This window comes from Sturnira hondurensis, unplaced genomic scaffold, assembly GCF_014824575.4.
Source record: "Sturnira hondurensis isolate 20B ecotype Veracruz unplaced genomic scaffold, ASM1482457v3 Scaffold0004386, whole genome shotgun sequence".
Classification (NCBI taxonomy): domain Eukaryota; kingdom Metazoa; phylum Chordata; class Mammalia; order Chiroptera; family Phyllostomidae; genus Sturnira; species Sturnira hondurensis.
In genome coordinates this window covers 121,375-140,491 of record NW_028077017.1, presented here as the reverse complement: position 1 = coordinate 140,491, position 19,117 = coordinate 121,375, and the positions used below count along the sequence as shown (strand labels likewise).

Sequence of the window (19,117 nt, the reverse complement as noted above, 5' to 3'; positions counted from 1 at the left end):
TCCTAGGATCTTCTTTTTTAAGGTTTCTTGCTAGTATGAATTCTCACATGTAAAACAATCAGTGAATACTGAAAAATCAGCTTCAACATTCATTAGTATTGTCTCTTTGGAATGAATTCTCAGGTTGAGTAAGTTTTGCAAATGGGTATAGTATTGCCACATTTTTTAATTTGCTAGGTTCTATCCAGTATAAATTATCCAATATTGAGAGCAGTATGAATTCGGATTAAAACTTTACCAAATTCGTTACATTTTTGAGGCTTCTCTCCCAATATATGTTCCGTGGTATTCAATGAGGTTTGGAAATGGTTGAAATTCTTGTTCAACAGTTCTTCCAATTTTTTTGATTCTCTTCCAGCATGAATTCTCCAATATTAAGTTTTGAGCACAGAATAAAAGCTGTACCACATTCTCAAAAATTAAAAAACAAAACTAAAAATAAAGCTATGCCACATTCTCTGCATTTGTACTTTTTCTAAATTGAATTCTGTCATGTTGAGCAAGATGGCACTGATGACTAAAAGATCTGGCACATGCACTACATTTATATTGTTTCTCTATGATATGAAAAACACCACGTGGAATAAGTTTTGAGTAGTGATTAAAAGCTTTGCGCCCTGGCTGGTGTGACTCAGTGGATTGAGCACCAGTCTGTGAACCAAAGGGTCACAGGCTTGATTCACAATCAGGGCATATGCCTGGGTTGGGAAGCCATGTCCCCAGTAGGGGACACACGAGAGGCAACCACACATTGACATTTCTCTCCCTCTCTCCCTCCCTATCCGTCTTTAAAAATAAACAAATAAAATCTATTTAAAAAATAAGACCTTTGCAACATTTATATGACCTCTCTCAAGTATGATTACTGATGATCAGTAACGATGACTGCTTAACAGCTTTGCCATATTCACATGACTTGTCTCCAGTATGAATTCTCTTAAGGTTTAATAAGGGTACAGGAGTAGATGAAGGCTTTACTACATTCTCTACATATATAAGGATCTTTTACCAGCATGAATTCTATGATGTTGAGTAAGGGCTGAGAACTGAATAAAGGTTTTGCCACATTCTCTACATTTTATAAAGCTTCTGTCTAGCATGAATTTTCTGATGTTTACTGAAGGATGAGGAATACCTAAAGGCTTTACCACATTCTCTACATACATACGGCTTTTCGCCAGTATGAATTCTCTGATGCTGAGTAAGGTTTGAGGATTCCCTAAAGGCTTTACCACATTCTGTGCATTTATAAGTCTTCTCTCCAGTATGGATTTTCTGATGATAAGAAAGCTTTGAGGACTGACAAAAGGCTTTACCACATACTCTACATATATAAGGCTGCTCCCCAGAATGAATTTTCTGATGTTGATTAAAATTTGAAAACTGGTTAAAGGCTTTGCCACATTCTGTACATTTAAAAGGCTTCTCTCCAGTATGAATTGGCTGATGTCGAGTAAGGGATGAAGAACACCTAAAGGCTTTGCCACATTCTATACATTTATAAGGCTTCTCTCCAGTATGAATTTTCTGATGATTAGTAAGGGTGGAGGACTGGCTAAAGGCTTTGCCACATTCTCTGCATTCATAAGGCTTCTCTCCAGTATGAACTTTCCGATGTAGAGTAAGGTTTGAGGATTGGATAAAGGCTTTACCACATTCTGTGCATTTATAAGGCTTCTCTCCAGTATGAATTTTCTGATGTTGAGTAAGGTTTGAAGAGTGGCAAAAAGCTTTACCACATTCTCTACATTTATAAGGCTTCTCTCCAGTATGAAGGTTTCGATGTTGAATAAGGCTTGAGGAGCGGCTAAAGGCTTTACCACATTCTCTACATTTATAAGGCTTCTCTCCAGTATGAATATTCTGATGTTGAGTAAGGGATGAAGAGTGCCTAAAGGCTTTACCACATTCTCTACATTTATAAGGCTTTTGTCCAGTATGAATTTTATGATGCTGACTAAGGTTGGAAGAATGGCAAAAGGCTTTACCACATTCTCTACACTTATAAGGTTTCTCTCCAGTATGAAGGTTCTGATGTTCAATAAGGTTTGAGGAGCGGCTAAAGGCTTTACCACATTCTCCACATTTATAAGGCTTCTCTCCAGTACATATTTTCTGACGTAGTATAAGCCCTGAAGGCCAAGTATATGTTTTACCATATTCTTTCCATTTATGTTTTTCACCAGTACAGATTTTCTTAACTCTATTTAGATTAAAGATTTTACTGAAGACTTTCTCACACAGCAAGCATTTGTAAACATCTCCCCCAATAGCAATATTCTTTTGTTCAGTACTATTTGAAGATTCCTTATGTAATTTGACACATTTATTTTGTTTATTTGTCTTCTCCACAATAGGAATAACCTGATGTATAATGTGATTTGACATTTGGTCAAAGATGTTTCCACCTTCATAATGGTTCTCTGGTAGATGAGTATTCTGATGTTTAAGATTTGACTTGTGGTTAAAAATTTTCCAGTCTTCATGGCACTGATAACTTCTGTCTTCATTATACGGACTCTGGTAATCATTGAAGATAAAGAGGCCTTTAGTGACACCTATAATTTCATTAATCATGCATACTTATTCCAAAATTAACTATTCTGTGATCCCTATATTAAACCATGTTGGTGATATGAAAACTCACTCCCAAGTTCATGAAAATTTTGTATTGGAAGAAAATAAAACATTATTTCTCAATGAAGTATAGTGCCACCTTTGCCATGTATAATGTGCACATTTTAGCCCAAAATTTTTAGCAAAAAATAAGGATATACATTTACATGGGTAGTACCTGAAATAACCAGTATCTGGTCTTGAGTTTTTTTCATTGTTACATAAAATTTCTTGTACCATAATATATTCAAAAATAAATACAAAATTTCTTTATAATACAAAAACAAGTATCTAAATATAAATAATTGGAATAAAAATACTAGAAGAAAAGGTATCTTTTCCTGATAATTTGGGCCCAGAAGGTGGGTATATATTACACAAGGGAGTGTATGATGCACAGCAAAGTATGGTAATTCCTTAATAAAGGAATTGCCAAATTGATACACACTTCGGAAATTGTTTTCAGTCTTAACATTGTGAAAGACATCAATCTGCAAATGAACTGACAATGGGGAGTTTTCCCAAACATATTCTATTTTTCACCTCTTTGGGTAACAAGGATTTTATTATGAATAATTATCCTAGCTACGTTCTGTGCATTTTAACATCCTTTCTTCATGTAACCCTTTCTTACCAGGCTTTCATTACATTATTAGAGGCACACATTTCATATCTTACCAGTATTACTTCAGAGATTAAATCTTCTATTCCTGGCTTTTGCAACAAGGCCTGATAGTCTTCTGATGACAAAGCTGAAAGATCTAAAATAAAGGATCACAGGAATGACACTCAGGTAAATTTACATTGTAATTATAAGCAATTATTGAGCAAATTACATTTTTGAGTAATTAAAAAATAGTTAAATATTCAAAGCAAGACCAAGAAAAGTACAATGAGAAATTTTACATCAGTCCTGCCTGGTGTAACTCAGTGGATTGAGTGCCTACCTGTGAACCGAAAAGTCAACAAATTCAATTTCCAGTCAGGGCATGTGGCTGAGTTGTGGGCCAGGTCACCAGTTGAGTGCATGCAAGAGGCAATGGATAGATGTTTCTCTCCCTCTCTTTCTCCTTCCCTTCCCCTTCTCTAAATATCAGTAAATAGTTAAATAAAAATTCTAAAGATACATCAAAAAGGAAGAAACAGTTGCTTACATTTGCTAACAATACGGCTCAAAAACATGAAAGTTTTCTCTCTTTTTTTTAAAGATTGTACTTATTTATTTTTAGTCAGAGGGGAAGGGAGGGAGAAAAAGGAGAGAAATATCAATATGTAGTTGCCTCTTGTGCACACCCCCCAATGGGTCCTGGCCTGCAACCCAGACATGTGCTCTGACTGAGAATTGAACTGGAGACCCTTCAGTTCGCAGGCCAGCATTCAATCCACTGAGCTACAGCAGTCAGGGAGGATCTTCTCATCTTTAAACCAGCTCTATAAAATGGAGTAAGAAAAAATTTCTAATGTAATAAGTAAAATTGTAAACTACACTAAAGCATATAAACACATAAAATTTTTGTACATGTAAATATATACACAAATGCAAAAATCAGAAATGGTCTAATATCAAACACAAATCTCTTTGATATTTCCTAAATAACTCAAAAATAGAAACCATAAAATCTTACATCTGTGTTATTAGATGTACAACATAAAAGATATAATGTGATACCAATAATATAACTAGAGGAGTAGAAATGGCAAGTAGTAGAGTTGTATGCAACTGATGCTATCAGTTTAAAATTTATTCTGATAGCTTTAAAATGTTTTTAGTACACCCACCATAGTAACAAGAAAAAAAATGATCTCAGTTAACACATGACAAAACTGTACTGCAAAATCACACTAAATCCACATTTAAAAAAATGACAGAAGCAAAACAAAATTTTCAAAATGCAAAATATAAATTCATTGTTTTTATATAGTAACAAATTAACACACACACACTCCTTAACAATGTAATTACAAAATCAATTGTATAAAGCATAATGAAAAATTTAGGACTTCTGCCCTGGTTGGTGTGGCTCAGTGGATTGAGTGCTAGCCTGTAAGCACAAGGGTCACTGGTTTGACGCCCCCATCAGGGCACATGCCTGGGTTGCAGGCCAGGTCTCCAGTAGGAGGCAGGTGAAAGGCAACTACACATTGATGTTTCCTCTTTCTCCCTCCCCCCTCTAAAAATAAATAAATAAAATCTTTTAAAAAAGGTAAAGTATTGCTGGTAGCAATTTTATAAAATCAATAAATGAAAAATTCTCGGATTGCTTGAAAGTCAACCACCATCATGAACAATACATTAAGTATATGGAGCAGGATATTGATGACCAATAGACTACATCACCAGAAATACGTAGTCTTTAACATCTTTAACCCTGGTAAAGCAACAGCACACAAAAATGAAATTCAAGAAAACTAGCCAAAATGTGTATGGTCACACTAGATGCTATCTTTATGTTTGGATTCAGGCAAGACACTGGCTATGTCATGATTTATTATTCCATAAATTATACATAGAAAACCCCAAACATAAGACTTGCATGATATGGGTCATATAAAAAGACCTCAAGAAAACAGAGATAGGAATGCAAAAGAATGATGTCTTTTGCATTGCTGAACAATGTCAGGGCAAATAATCAGGGACTTTATCAGTAGTCATTGTGGAGATTTTTCATGGCAGGATTAATAAACCAATAACTGAAAAAATTTTATCTCATGATCCTAAATCAGAATGATAATAGATAAGGCCTTGGTAGTATCCAATATGACCTAAACATTCCAAGAGTTCCCTATTATCCCTGGCTGGTGTATTCCCAGTCAGGGAACATTCCTGGGTCTAGGGTTCAGCCCAGGTTGGGGCACATATGAGAAGCACAAATTGATGGTTTTTTTCTCATAGCAATATTTCTCTCTACTTCTCCCTTCCCTCCCCTCTCCCTAAAAAGGAGTAAAAAAAAGTTACAAAAAGTAAATCAATATGGAATGACACAGGATACCATGAAACCAACATAACTGTACAAAGAAAGTATAGAATTAAGGGCATCATGTTTTCTGAACTCTAAACATCTCACAGCTGCTATTATCAAAAAAGTATATTACAAACATTAAGACAGATATTCTAATAATGAAGCACAGAGGACTAAAAAGCCTACAGACATCATCTTCTGGATCAGCTCAAATGACCTTCAACAATGGTGCTTACACTACAAAAAAAGGGAAAGGATAGCCCTGGCTGGTGTGGCTCAGTGGACTGAGTGCTGGCCTGCAAACCAAAGGGTCGCTGGTTCAATTCCCAGTCAGGGCACATGCTTGGGTTGTGGGCCAGGTCCCCAGTAATGGGTGTGCAAGCTGTAATCACACATTGATGTTTCTCTCCCTGTCTTTCTCCCTCCCTTCCCTTCTGTCTAAAAATAAGTAAATCTTAAAAAAAAATAAAGGATATTCTTGTTCTGACTAAGCATCTCAGTTGGTTAGACTGTCCTGATATGCTAAAATGGTTGGTTTGCTCTTCAGTCAGGGCACATACAAAAAGCAACCAATGAATGCAAAATTAAATGGAAGAACAAGTCAATGTTTATCTATTTTCCTTCTTTCTGTAATCAATAAAATAAAGTGTACAGTATTTCTGGCTGTAATTAAAGAAGATCTTGAACAATGAAGCTTATACCACAAAATAAGAAAAAGAAGGTATTCCCATAAGTAATGTTGAGAAAGTTAGATGTTCACTGTAAAAGAAAGACTGAAGTTGGACCCTTTACTAAAATAACAGTACAAATATCAAATCACAATGGAGAAAAAATGTAAACATTAAGCTAATAACTCAATCTTCTAAATAAAAAGGTATGGAAAAAAATCAATTTTCATTATAACACCAAAAGCAAAGGTAAATCAAATATAGACAAATGAGATTAAATTATATATAAAAACTCCTGCATATTAAGGCAAATAATCAGTGGGTTAAAAACACAACCAGTGGAATGGAAGAAAATTTGCAAAGTATATATCTGATTAAGTCTTTAATATTCAGAATATATAAAGAACTTTTACAAAACAACATGATAAAACATGTTAACCCAATTTTTAAAGTAGCCAAAGATAAACGGTTAATGAGTCTATAAGAAAAACATCAGGAGAACAAATGATGCCCCCCTCCCAAAACCCTGAACCTAGACACACACAAAAAATATAACTAGACCAATTTTTTATGCCATAGAAAAAAATAAACTCCAAATGGATTAAAAACTAAAATGTAACACCTGAAATCATGAAAACACTAGAAGAAGGACACCTGAAAATTCTTTTCAGGGTATAACTTGGTAGGCATAGGAAACTAAAGAAAAAAAAAAGCAAATGAGACTACACAAAATCACGTTTTGCAAAGCAAAGGAAACCATCGAGAAAACAAACATCCCTGCCTAGTGTGACTCCAAGGTATCAGCCCCACCCTGTGAACTGAAAAGTTGCCTGTTCGATTCCTAGTAAGGGAACATGCTTGGCTTGTAGGCCAGGTCCCTGGCTGGAGGCATGCCAGAGGTAACCAGCTGTGAGAGATGTGTCTCTCACACATTGTTTCTCATCCTTACTCAGAAAATAAATAAAGGGCTACTTCCAGCCAAGATGGAAGTATAGGTAGATACACTTTGTCTCCTCACACAACCAAAAAGACAACAAATTTAAAAACAAAAAATAATCAGAAGTGCCAGACAATAAAACTGTATGGAAGTCTGACAACCAAGAAGTTAAAGAAGAAACATTCATTCAGATTGGTAGGAGGGGCTGGAAACAGGCAGCCCGAGCAGAGAGGATGCGTGGCAAGGTGGCAGCTAGAAGATTGGGTGGCCCCACATTTGGGTGAGGAGAAACCGAGAGAAACAACGAGGGAGCAAGACAGTCTGCAAAACTCAGGAATCCAGCACAGGAAAAACTCCCAAACTCATAGGAGAGTTGAATAGGAGAGAGATGGGTAGCCCTTGTCTTGAAAAAATACCTAAGGTCCTGGCCCCTACAACTTAACGGATGCACCAAGACAAAGAAATATGACCCAAATGAAAGAGCAGATTCAAACTCCAAAAATATAACTAAGTGATGAAGAGATAGTCGATCTATCAGATGCAGGATTCAAAACACTGGTAATCAGGATGCTCACAGAAATGGTTGAGTACAGATACAAAATAGAGGAAGAAGTGAAGGCTACGAAAAATAAAGAAAAATATACAGGGAACCAACAGTAAAGGGAAGGAAACCAATTGAGATCAAATCAACAATTTGGTGCAGAAAGAAGAAATAAACATTCAACCAAAATAGAATGAAGAAACAAGAATTCAAAACAATGAGGAGAGGCTTAGGAACCTCTGGGACAACTTTAAACATCCCAACATCCGAATCATAGGGGTGCCAGAAGGAGAAGAGGAAGAGCAAGAAATTAAAAACTTACTTGAAAACATAATGAAGGAGAAATTCTCTAATCTGGCAAAGGAAATAGAATTCCAGGAAATCCAAGATGCTCAGAGAGTCCCAAAGAGGTTGGACATCAAAGCATATCATAATTGAATTATATAAGATTAAATATAAGGGGAGAATCTTAAAAGCAGCAAGAGAAAAGGAAACAGTTAACTACAAAGGAGTTCTGAAAAGACTATCAGCTGATTTCTCAAAAGAAATCTTGCAGGCAAGAAGGGTCTGGAAAGAAATATTCAAAGTCATGAAAGGCAAGGACCTACATCCAAGATTACTGTCCAGCAAAGCTATCATTTGGAATTGAAGAGCAGATAGATGGCTTCCCAGACAAGGTCAAGTTAAAGGAATTCATCATCAACAAGCCCTTATTATATGAAATGTTAAAGGGACTAATCTAAGAAAAAGAAGATGATATAAGAAATATGAACAATAAAATGACAACAAACTTACAACTATCAACAACCGAACCTAAAACAAAAACAAACTAAACAAACAATAGAACAGGAACAGAATTACAGAAATTGAGATCACATGGAAGGTTACCATTAGGGAAGGGGAGAGAGAAAATCGGGGAAAAGGTACAGAGAATAAGAAGCATAAATGGTAGGTACAAAATAGACAGGGGGAGGTTAAGAACAGTATAGGAAATGGAGAAGCTGAAGAATTTATATGTACAACCCATGGACATGAACTAAGCAGAAGCAGTGGGGGGGGGTAGAGGACAGGAGAATAAAGGGGAGAAAAAATGGGACAACTGTAATAGCATAATCAATGAAATATACTTTGAAAAAAATAAAGAAAATACATAAAATCCTTTTTAAAAAATACAGAAAAACCAGTCTATTGTATAGGAGAAGATATCTACCAATGATGCTAAATATCAAAAATATATAAGGAACTTACACATCCCTCTCCCCGCAAAAAACAATCCAACTGAAAAATGGGCAGAGGAGCTGATAGATACTTCTCTAAACAGCACATAAAAATGGCCAAAAGAAATACGAAAACATATTCAATACCATTTATCATCAAGAAACGCAAATTGAGACCTCAATGAAATACCAGGACATGCCTATCAAGATGGTAATTATCAACACATCAACAAACAACCAACACTAGCAATGATGTCAAGAAATGACAATCCTCATGCACTGTCCGTAAGATTATAAATAAATTGGCTCAGCCACTACAGAAAGCAAGAGGGAGGTTCCTCAAAAATTTACCAAGAAGTACCACATAATGCAGCAAATCCATTTCTGTGGAGTTATCCAAAGAATATAAGTACACAGGTTCAAAATGGTATAGGCACCTTTATATCTACTGCACCATTACCTACAACAGTGAAGCTATAGAACAGAATTTAAAATATGACCCTTTTTATAATGGTACCATATAATTGGGCATAAATTTAGAGATATAATTTTAGTTGACATATAACATCAAAAAATATTTATTTGGCCCTGGCTGGTGTAGCTCAGTGGATTGAGCACAGGCCTGCAAACCAGAGGATCACGGTTCAATTCCCAGTCAGGGCACATGCCTGGGTTGCAGGCCAATTCCCTTGGGGCCAGTTCCCAGCAGGGGACACACTAGAGGCAACCATACATTGATGTTTCTCTCCCTCTCTCCTTCCCCTCTAAAGAGAAATAAATAAAATCTTTAAAAAATATTTATTTCAACATGTTTCCTTCAGGCATTGAATCATTACGTGTTTACTCCAAAGATTTAAAAAACTATAAATATTATATCCAGGTTATTGAATATAAAACAAACTTAATTTTATATACTTCACACTTTTGCAGGTCAAATTCTTAACCATCTCATCTTTGGTTTTTAATCTGTATATTAAGATTTAAATCCCTGTCTTAAATCAAGCTTTAAGGCCAAAATACAAAAACAAAAGGTGATCAACATTAACAAAAACTAAACAGAAGCCACAAGATGAGAAAATACATTTGTAAAAGGTAACATATACAGAACTATTATGCAAAACATACAAAGATGTCTTCAAACCCAACAATGACAAAAAACAAACCAGACTGAAAAGGACCAAACACCTTAACAGAAAGCACACTAAAAAAAATGTAGATAAAAAATTAGTTTCTAAAAAGAACCTCCACACCTTTTACCAGTCAGGAATTGCAGATTAAAACAATGAGAATTATATGAACAGCACATTCTTCAAGCAATACTTAACCCCTATGGGAAAGGTTAGAATCCAGAACACTAAGAATAGTAAATGCTGCTGTGGATGTGAAGGGAACTCTAATTCACTGCTGATGAAAATGTAAAATGCTACAGCCCCTTGGGAAGGAGTTTGAGGGTCCTCACAAAACTAAAAATAATGGGGAGGGCTGGGCGGAAGGGGGCAAAGGGAAAAAATTGGTATGAGTGGAACTGCATAAATAAAATACTTCTTTAAAAAAACTAAACATACACTTATAATTCAATAATTGTGAGCTTTAATATTTAACCAAACAGCTAAAAAGCCTACACACAAAAGCCTAAAAGGGACTATTTATAGAAACTTCATTTATAATATCCAAAAATTGGAAGCAGTGAAGATATCTGTCAACAGGTAAATAGATAAGTAAACTACAATGCATACAATGAAATATTATTCAGCACTATGAAAATATATCGAATCATAAGAAGTGGTAGAAACCTAGAGAGCATGAAGAGAAAGAATTTAATCTGCCTGACCAGATGCTCAGTTGGTTACTCCATTGGCCAGATACACCAAAGTTGTGGATTCCATCCATAGCAGGGCACATACGAGATTCAACCAATCAATGCATAAATAAATGAAACAGTAAATCAATGTCTCTCTCCCCTCCTGTCTCTAAAAACTCAATAAATGAAATTAAAAATACAAGAGTCCAGCCCTGGCTGGTGTAGCTCAGTGGATTGAGCGCGGGCCTGCGAACCAAACGATCGCGGTTCGATTCCCAGTCAGGGCACATGCCTGGGTTGCAAACCGGTTCCTTGCAGGCTAACTACCAGCTGGGGATGCACAAAAAGGCAACCATACATTGATGTTTCTCTCCCTCTCTCCTTCCCCTCTAAAAATAAATAAATAAAAAAAAATCTTAAAAAAAAAAAAGCTGATTTAATTTTTAAAAAAATAAATAAAATAAAAATAAAAATACAAGAGTCCAATTGGAGAAGGCTACAAACTATAGGATAACAACTACACGATATTCTAGAAAAAACAAAATGAAAGAAACAGTAAAGCCATCAATGGTTGCAAGAGTACAGCAGACATAGGGATAAACAGGCAGAACACAGAATAAACAAGTCTGTATGAGACTGAAACGGTGGATCTGTGTCATAAATTTTCCAAACCCATAGAACATAAAGTTCGGCAGTGAGCCCTAATGTCAGCTAAAACTGGGTGATAATGATGGACCTCTGTAGGTTCATATGCATCACAAATGTACCACTCCGGTGGGTGACATAGAGAAGGAGTAGGGTATGCATGAAGAAGCATGGAAAGTGTGGAAATTCTAACTCCTACACAATTTTGCTGTGAACCTAAAACTGCCCTTTGAAGAGGTCTTTCAGTCTTCTTCTCTGAAGTATCTGTACTCAGGTCTATGCACCTTTTCTATGGCCTTTCTGTACATCCAAGAAACAAATGTTTGCATCCTCCATTGAAATACACAGATAATACAATATATCACGTCACAATAATTAGGATGACCAGTATCAAAGAAACAATATCAAGTGTTTCGAAAAATGTGGAAGCCCTGGCTGGTGTAGCTCAGTGGATTGAGCACAGGCCTGCAAACCAGAGGATCACGGTTTGATTCCCAGTCAGGGCACCAGCCTGGGTTGCAGGCCGGTTCCCTGCAGGCCAACTCCCAGCAGGGGATGCACAAAAGGCAATCATACATTGATGTTTCTCTCCCTCTCTCCTTCCCCTCTAAAGATAAATAAATAAATTTAAAAAAAAGAACAATGTGGAGAAAGTAGACCCTACACACTGTTGAATGAAAGATAAATTGGTACAAACCAAATGAATAACAAAGTGTTCTGTCAAAGAATTAAAAGTTGAATTGTTTTGTTAGTTAGCCCTTCACTTCTGGTATTTATCAAAGAGAATTCGAAAAAGGATTTGCAAAAGACATGTACACACCTGTGTCAATTGTAGTATTATTCACAAAAGCCTGAACAGGTGAAAGCAAACCCATGTCTGTGGATAAACAGATAAAAAAATATAACATATACCTACAATGAAAAACCACTCTGCAGGACATAGAAAAAAATCTTATCACGTGATACCACAGAGACAAACACTGAGGACTTTTTTTTTTAAGTGAAGCACACAAGTNATTATTCACAAAAGCCTGAACAGGTGAAAGCAAACCCATGTCTGTGGATAAACAGATAAAAAAATATAACATATACCTACAATGAAAAACCACTCTGCAGGACATAGAAAAAAATCTTATCACGTGATACCACAGAGACAAACACTGAGGACTTTTTTTTTAAGTGAAGCACACAAGTCACAAAAAGACAGACATTATACAAGTCCACTTAGGTGAGTAATCTCATGAAATCCACCTCATAGGGAAAAAAAAGGTAGTTACTTGGACCATGGTTTCTAAACCAGATTACCTCCAATTTCTCCCTTGAGACCAAGAACCTAAGAGTTACCATACAAAGCAGAAGTGCCCAAAAGATGTTAAACTAATACAGAAAACGAAATCCTGTGGGTGTAGTAGGTAGGAACTCTGAAAGGAAGTCATCCTCACCCAGGGAGACCAGGTTCCTGTAGTTCTCCAACATCACATCTGTGTACAATTTCCACTGAGCTGGGTCCAGGAACTCCAACTCCTCCTGAGAAAAATCTACAGCAACATCTCTGAAGGTCAACGATCCCTGATGAAAAGGACACATTTATATTGGAGCCATAGACCGACTTCATACTGTCATCCAACATGAAAGCAGTGTTAGGAAAAGTGGTTTTGACCTAGGACAGTATCCTGAATTATCTCATAAAATCATATTGACCCAAAACACTTTCCAATATATTTTATAACACTGAGAAATGAGGATGACACAGGTCCACAAATCCACTGCAAATACTTTTCTTTTCATGAAAATACACATTAAAATGAAGGAATAGACACAAATATATGGATTGTTGAGTGTTGTATTTTTATCCTTCACAATCCATTGTGTATATTTCTCAACTGGAAAAGACATGGTGAGATAAAAGTATAAGTACTATTTCATATTTCAGACAACAAAGACCTGTAGATTTGTAAAAATGCAGATTTTGATTCAGAAGTTCTGGGATGCACCCTGACTGGTGTGGCTCAGTAGATTGAGTGCTATCCAGCAACCTAAAGGGTATCTGGTTTGATTCCCAGTCAGGACACATGCCTGGGCTGTGGGTCAGGTCCCTAGTGGGGGTGGGTGAGAGGCAACCAGACACTGACGTTTCTCCCCCTCTCTTTCTCCCCCCTTCCCCCTCTCTAAAAAAAATAAATAAAATCTTTAAAAAAGAATATCAAAACTTTATTAAAACATTTTGTACATATAATCTTAGAACAAGATTATTCTTCCTGTGTTGTGAGAATATTTTCTGAAACAAAGGGTACACCTTGACTTTCACTCAAGCTTCATCTATAACTTTTAAAAAAACACAGGCAAATACACTAAAGACCTCATGAATGTTCATTGCAGTTTCTGTAAGTGAGAAGAATGAAAACACCTTGAGTACGACTAAATAACTCAAATGTTAACATTTTATGCAGACAGACATACATACATACATATGGAAACTAGGTACAAAACAAATGATAGAAAATAGAATTTTCATGTCAATGAAATTAAGATTATATTGCGATTCTGTAAATATCACAACTGTACTATCCCTTTGTGTTTTATAAACACAATAGGTACAGGAACGCACATAATGATAAAACAGTGAAAGCCAGTGTTAGTTTTTGTTTTTTTAATATATCCGGGTATCAATAGTGGAGAGCTGTATCTTAGAAATTTAACTGAATTGAACATACATTAATTTGATTCTTGTAACTCTTGAAAATATAAAAAGTGATAATGTAGAGTTAGTAATACAAAAGTGAATATAACAAAAATTTACAGAAGGAGATATGATTAATTAAAGTCTCCATCTCTAAAGCAAATAACCTCTAGGAAATGAACAGAGGGCCTCCATTTTCCAAAGGGAAGAGAAATTAAGTTTCCAGATGAAATGTGATGCTTTGGGCACATCTCTTGATAATTCCCTGCTGGACCCTAGTTAATGATGAAGGGAAGCTCTTAACTACATAGTAAATGAAGAACAGGTCACTGGGGCACATGGAAGGACATGTCATCACTGCTGTGATGTTACTGGCAAAAATAAATACATAAATCTTTATGTGAAAATGATAATAAACATTAATTTTTGCAAATGTCAATACACATGTACCTTCCATGTTTTCTACACAAATACTGTACTACATTTAAAGACGAGCCCTGGCTGATGTGGCTCAGTGGACTGAGCGCCAGCCTGCAAACTGCAAGGTCACTGGTTTGCTTTCTAGTCAGGGCACACACCTGGATTTAGGGCCAGGTCCACAGTTGGAGGCGTATTAGAACACAACTGATTCATGTATTTCTCACACATTGATGTTTCTCTCCCTCTCTTTCTTCCTCCCTTCTCCTCTCTCTAAAGATAAATAAATAAGTAAATAGACATTGGTGCCTTCCCAGGCTGATCTGTCACAGAGGGGATGTGTTCAGTAGTAGAAGGTCATTAATCTGGGATGGGAATCCCTCATGTCTTTGGGGAAACTGGATGAAGAGAATGCAGAAAAGCCTATAATACAATGAACAGAAGTATATAAATGGCTGACCTTGACAATCATAAGAAAAAGAAAAAATAAGTAGATAAAAACCACCTCACTAGGCAAGGACATTAGAAGGAGAGTAATAAAAGTTGCCTGCTCTTCATCCACTGACAGGAGGAAAAGCAAACATAGCCACTGACCCAGGATACATTGTTTATTTGAGAAGCAGCCATGTCCTCCTGGTCCTGCTCCTGCTGTGGGCTCTTTTATCCGGGATATGCTCAGGAGTCACATCTGCATTTTGAGGATGTACCTTCAAAGGCCTCAGCACAGCCCCTTCTTCTTCTTCTACCACATTCACAGGCAGAAGAACCTGGAAATGTCACAGGAGAGTCAGGAACAAAGATCTCCACCTACATGGAGACCACACTGTTTTTCCTACTTTTCAAGTGCTTTCTCCTCCCACAGATGTCCAAAACCTTCTACAGTAAAGACAACATATGTTGCTCTCCTGAACCCCAAACCCAGCAGAACATCCTATTACTTCCCCTGACTAAAGATTGCTGTTCATGCTTACAAATGCATCTGGGCATGCCTTTTCCTTCCCCTTTCCTTTCCCTCACACCCTGTAGAAAACCTTTACCTTTCTTTCCCCGAAACTCCAATGGTCCTTCTTATGATTCCATGTCTTATTCCCTGACCTCACTTCCTCTATGTGTGACTAAGTAAAAAATTTTTTTATCAAAAATCAAATGCATGCCGTGCCCTGGTGACTAAGTTGGTTGTAGCATCTTCCTGTACACAGAAAAGGCTGGGGGTTGATTCTAGATCAGAGTACTTACCTAGGCTGCAGCTTCAACCCCTAGTCCAGGGGCATGTAAAGGGTCCAGTGATGTTTCTCTTTCACATCAATGTTTCTCTCTCTCTCTCATCAATGAGCATATCCTTGGAAGTGGATTTTTTTTAAATGCATCCCAAAGCATTCCTGTTAATCCCTGAACACACCTTAGTATCTCCTGAAGCTCTTCACTGAACAATGATGCTCCATCCAGAGAAGTTGTCCAACTCTGTAGAGGGTGACATACCCCATGGCATTTGTCAGAACTTCTCGGGTGACTTAACAGGATTCTGAAGGGAAACAGTGTCGCTTTAAAAAGCATGCAGACACAAAGAGAATGAGGCTCCACTCTAAGTTATACTAACATGCAGTGCAGTCCAGGAAGTGGCATCTTTATCTAGTTCCCTCCTGGTACCTGGGTTGCTCCATCAGAGCTGTTTTCTGTACACTGGGCCAGGCTTATCAGAGCCATCACACCTCAGACCTCTGGGTACTGTGAGGAATTTAGGCAGCAACTTCTAAAATGACAGGCTCCAAGGGCAAAAGTTTTTTTTTTATTACCCAGGAAAAGCCAAATAATTATATTAAAAGCATAAAATTATAAATGTAAGTTTTTAAAAACTTTTGTGGTAGATTTTTTAGAATCTAGAGATCACATTATCTGCAAATCTTCTGATCATATTGTCAGCAATAGTGGGGTATTTTGGGGAAGGGATAGATTTTTATAAAGTTATTTTGTTGTTGTTCAATTACAGCTGTATTTTCTCCCCACCCCAAAATGCAAGTTTTGATACTGAAACTTTTAAAAAATATTAGCTATGAAAACATGTCCATCAAATTTCACAACCAACAGATGGGTTTTCTGGGAACCCTGTTTCAGGTTAATTCAGTCCTTCCTTCAATATTTTCAGAGAATGGACAAGAGGAACTTCAGGGAAACAGCCCCTTTATGGCTCACAGTCACTAATTCAACAAGTAACATAAATGCAAGAAAAAGCTGCTGAACATTAGGTGAACTCATAAAAATAGGTTCTGACTGTTAAGATCATAGACATCCTGACCAGTGCACACTGAAATAGCCTGATATTACTGTCTAAGTACCAATCTATGTTCCAAAGTATTATAAACAGTACAAAGAATGCAGGGCTCAGATTTTAAACTAGGCACAATATATTTAAAAGAGAAACTATTGTGGAATTTTCTTTAAATGACTTCTATGGTCAAAGTTTAAAAAATGCTGAGACTACCCCATATTTAGAAAAGAATGTTAAGTGCTAGTTAAGAGATATCACCAATGCTTATTTCAGAAGTGAAAGACTACCTGCACGAAAGCAGATATTCAACAGACTCTGGTTTATCTCAATGTGTTCTCAAAAAATAAATTCAATGGGAGATGTAAAACGAAAAGAGTAAATCCACTGTGCAGAAAGACAGGTCTCTGACCTCCATCTAAGTGAATGAAGGTTGCAACTGGAAACAAGCAATTCTAAAATTCACAAACCTTATAAGCTGGAAATGTTATCCTCATTCAAATCTGTTTAACTGAAACAACTCAACAAATGTTAAACTAAATAGATTATAAAGCCACAACCCACAAGTCACGACATAATCCTCCACATCCCCTCAACTCACCATTCATCTATATCGGGGTTCCCCTTCTCCTGCTACTCTGTACTTCTATGTATGGATCTGTTTCTGTCTCTTCCGTGTTTCTCTGCACTGTTGTCCTTTCCTGTGTTTGCTCTACCCGGTCCCCTGCTCTTTCTCCCCTTTTTGGTATTCCTCTACCTACACCTGTTCCCTATTTCACCTGCACTTGCTCTTCCTCCCTGATACGAGATTGCTCCCATCGCCATACACTTCCGCGTACCCGCCCAAGCCGGTGTCATCTCTGCTGCCCCTTTTATTAGTCTTTCTTGTCGCCCCCACCGGCAAACTCTCAGTGCTGTTTCTCACTCCGATCTGTCTCCTCAAACAGCCTTTCTGTCCCTTCTCTCCCCTCCTCGACTCTTCTCAGAACCACTCCCTCCGTCTGACCGGCTTCACCCTCTCCTGCCCCCTCCCTGTCGGCTCCTCTCGTCTCTGTGGGGCTCCTCTGTCTCCTCGGCATTTCTCCCGTTTTCCTCCTACAGCTACTTTCCCCACTTACCCTTTCACTCCTCTGTCGCGGCCCCGTCCCTCCCGCGTCCCCTGCGTTGCCGCCCCTCACCGACCTTTTCTGCCCCTACGCGTCCGTTGGATCCCGTCACAGCCTCGTTCCGCCGCTTTCCCTGCTGCCCCTTCGCTCTCACTGCTCCCACAAATCCCCTCCCTGCGTGGGGCTGGTCCCCTCTTCTGGGGACACCGTGTTCTCCCCTCCTAAGTCCCACCCCATGAATGTGCGCTTCTCTCGGATTCAGGTCTCGTATCAAATTGGGAGTGGGGTCTGCCGATCCCGCGGCCGGGGTGAAATCCGGGCTCCAGGACCGAGAGTGGCGAGGCTGGGGGAAGGGTGCACAGGCTCTGACTGCATCTCCAGACTTTAAAGGGCGTGCGGTGGGTGTGCTGCCCAGGGAAGTGTTTTCAGCAGGAAAACCTCGAAGGAGGCGGTGTCCAGCGACCTGAAGGCTGAAAGACCGCGGGCCGGAAGGCCCCAAGTTTCCCAGAAACGAACGCGGAGCGTCTCACAGGGACGCCAGACTCACCGCTGTAGGAGGCTCGGGAGCGGGGATTTCAACGTCTACAGTAATTTTCAGGATTCATGGCTGTAGGAAGAACTGAAAAATCAAATTTCGACCTGAAAAGCCGAAACTTGGGAGGACCAAGTGAACATTTCTATTCCAAGACGCTTTCGCGTCAGGAAGATACTGCGCATGCTCCTTAGGTCAGCAGGTGGGCGGAGTCAGAGTTTGTGCTCAGCACCTCCTCTGTGAGGGCGTGTATTGGAGGAAGGAGGGTGGGGAAGGTTTGAAAAGGACCAGTCCAGTACAGAGATGAGGAGTGCAGGGAAAGGGCAGTCACAGGGGTGCGGCCGGGGCTCCATTCCAGCTAGGTCACCTTGATTGTAGCTTTATTCGTTCATTGCTTTTCCTTTATCCACATAATTATTGCTAACATTGGTAACATTTCTTTTCAAAATTACTATTTTGGTGACCCTCCAATGATTACATTTTGCCTAAGATCTTTGCCACCCCTTGCAACCTTTCCCCAGGAGTGTCACCTTCCTGAGTCTGTCTATAAAATGGCTCTGGGATGGAAAAGTGCAGGTTCTGGGGACTGAATCTGAACACAGTGCTAGGGACAGGAGGCAGCACCTGAGGAAAGGCCAGGCATGTGCAGTGACAGTTAGGGAGTGAATGAGTGCCCTGTGTGGACCTCCTGGGGAGTGGCCTGAATTTTAGGAGCTCTGCTTTCAAAGTACCCT

The 19,117-nt window shown here is 38.3% G+C and overlaps 1 pseudogene; it reads right to left on the bottom strand.

Moving 5' to 3' along the window:
• Window positions 1–818: 818 nt before the first annotated feature.
• LOC118986623 (zinc finger protein 883-like) lies at window positions 819–18,579 on the bottom strand (annotated as a pseudogene).
• Window positions 18,580–19,117: the final 538 nt, after the last annotated feature.